The sequence below is a fragment of the Anabas testudineus genome, chromosome 21, assembly GCF_900324465.2.
Source record: "Anabas testudineus chromosome 21, fAnaTes1.2, whole genome shotgun sequence".
In the NCBI taxonomy this organism is placed as follows: Eukaryota; Metazoa; Chordata; class Actinopteri; order Anabantiformes; family Anabantidae; genus Anabas; species Anabas testudineus.
Window position 1 is genome coordinate 13,173,993 of NC_046629.1, and position 1,968 is coordinate 13,175,960.

A 1,968-nucleotide genomic window follows, 5' to 3' on the forward strand; every position below is an offset into this window, starting at 1 on the left:
TCCACAGCTTTACTGTCAAACTAGCAGGTGAACAGCGACATAAGAGCAGTTGTTCCTCAGTCCAGTTCATTTCTTGATTGAATTTCCATTAGGGTGCAATTGTATCGCTTTGCAGGGAGGGACAGGACACAGGTCGTCACACGCGATAGGGTTCCACTTTCTTCGCTGCCTGAAGGGCCTCTATCAGTGGCTCCGTGTAGGCAGAGAACGGACAGGCTGAGCACAAAAGCTCTCTAGAGCTCCCTAAAGAGAGAGACATAAATTCTGATACTTCATACTTGACCATCAGAATGTGGCTGCCACACACACACTCACATTCAGACAAGCTCACAAATGTTCACATTAATACACATACGTAGCTTTGTGCACAGCTTATCTTTATAAAATCTTGTAGCCGTGAGGGGAAGAAAACTATTTAACAAAAAAAAAAAAAAAAAAAAAAGCAGTGAGTGGAGGTTACTGGATATCCTCAGTAAACCTGAGAGGAATGCATAATTCAGAAAGGCCAGGGCACAGTGTCACGAATAGCCCGGTGCTTTACTCATTCATGGCCATCGGGTTACACTGAGGCTTTGAATGACAGCACAGAACTTTCATTCACAGTAAACCTGGATTTTAAAAAAGAATTATTTTTGCATGTCCAGCGTACAAAGGGAAACACAGAATAACATTTTTTTTTTTTTTTATTGACCTCATTTCAAATGTATAAACTGATTTTTGCACTAATGTCACAGCAGAGTCAGGGAGGCCGCCTGCTGAAACACATCCGTCCAGAGACGCTACGTTTTTCCCTTTAAGTGCTGTTCTCGCTCCTGACGTGGATTTGAGTTTGCACTTGAACCACACCTTGATAACAGTGGATTATGTGTAAACACTTAACATGCCCTTTCACATCAGTACCGTAAACAGCCGCACCTCTCTTCAAACACCACGAGAAACAGAGGCTTTAATTGTGTAGTCTTTGTACAGGAGACAGCAGAGTCCCTGTTTGTCTTTGTGTTTTTATACAGTGTACAGTAAAAGAAGCATTGTAAGACTACATGAATATTTTATTTTTTTATTCAGAATAAGTCCTTTAGCATTATCTGCCGCTCATTTTGACAAGCACAAGCCTTCTACCTGACTCTGCATGGTCAGTCATGGAAATATGAAACCTAAACAAATGGGATAAATGCAGGAAAAGCAGGAAACCATGGGAACAAATGAGCATGAAGGATTGTTGTATTAAATTTGACCTGCAAACAAGTTCAGCTTGACACTTTAGCCACAAGATGGCAGTATGCTTCAACAATTTATTTTAACCTCAACCGTGTGGGAACCTGATGCAAATAAATTTAGGAAGACGAAATAGACAGAAAGCCAACTAAATATTTTATTTATTTAAAAAAAAACAAAAAAACATTTGCTTACATTTGGCTTACTTTATTTTTATAACACAGCAGGAACTATTAACATTTTGTTATGTACAGTATGGCTTCTTTTCATAAACCTCTTAAATTCATCTGTTTCATTACCATGTGTGACATGTTTAAAACCCTAATTATTCCTGAGACCACAGTGATGCTACGCGTTTCATAGGGATGTTATGTTAAAATAATGTTCTTATTATCTTTCTAAAATAACGCAGAGCCCGGCGGAGACAGAAATATCCCAACATGTGAGGAGAAGAAGTAGATTTTTAACATTAGTTTCAGAGGAAAAACAGAGTGTGGCTTGCTTTTTTTTTTTTTTTATCATTTCTTATTTATCCTCTCAGACAGACTTGTAATTGATGGCGTGCGTTAATTATGATCACTTTCAAAGTCGTGGCACATGTTGGTACAGTGAACAGGCGGCTGCGCTCTGCGGCTGACTCCCGGTTTGTGCAGCCACGATTGGACAGAGGAAGTCACGTTGTCGGTGAAGCTGCTGGGCTGATGCTGCACCATTGTTCCCTGTGCATTTGGCAGCAGTGCGCGTTGGAGCAGC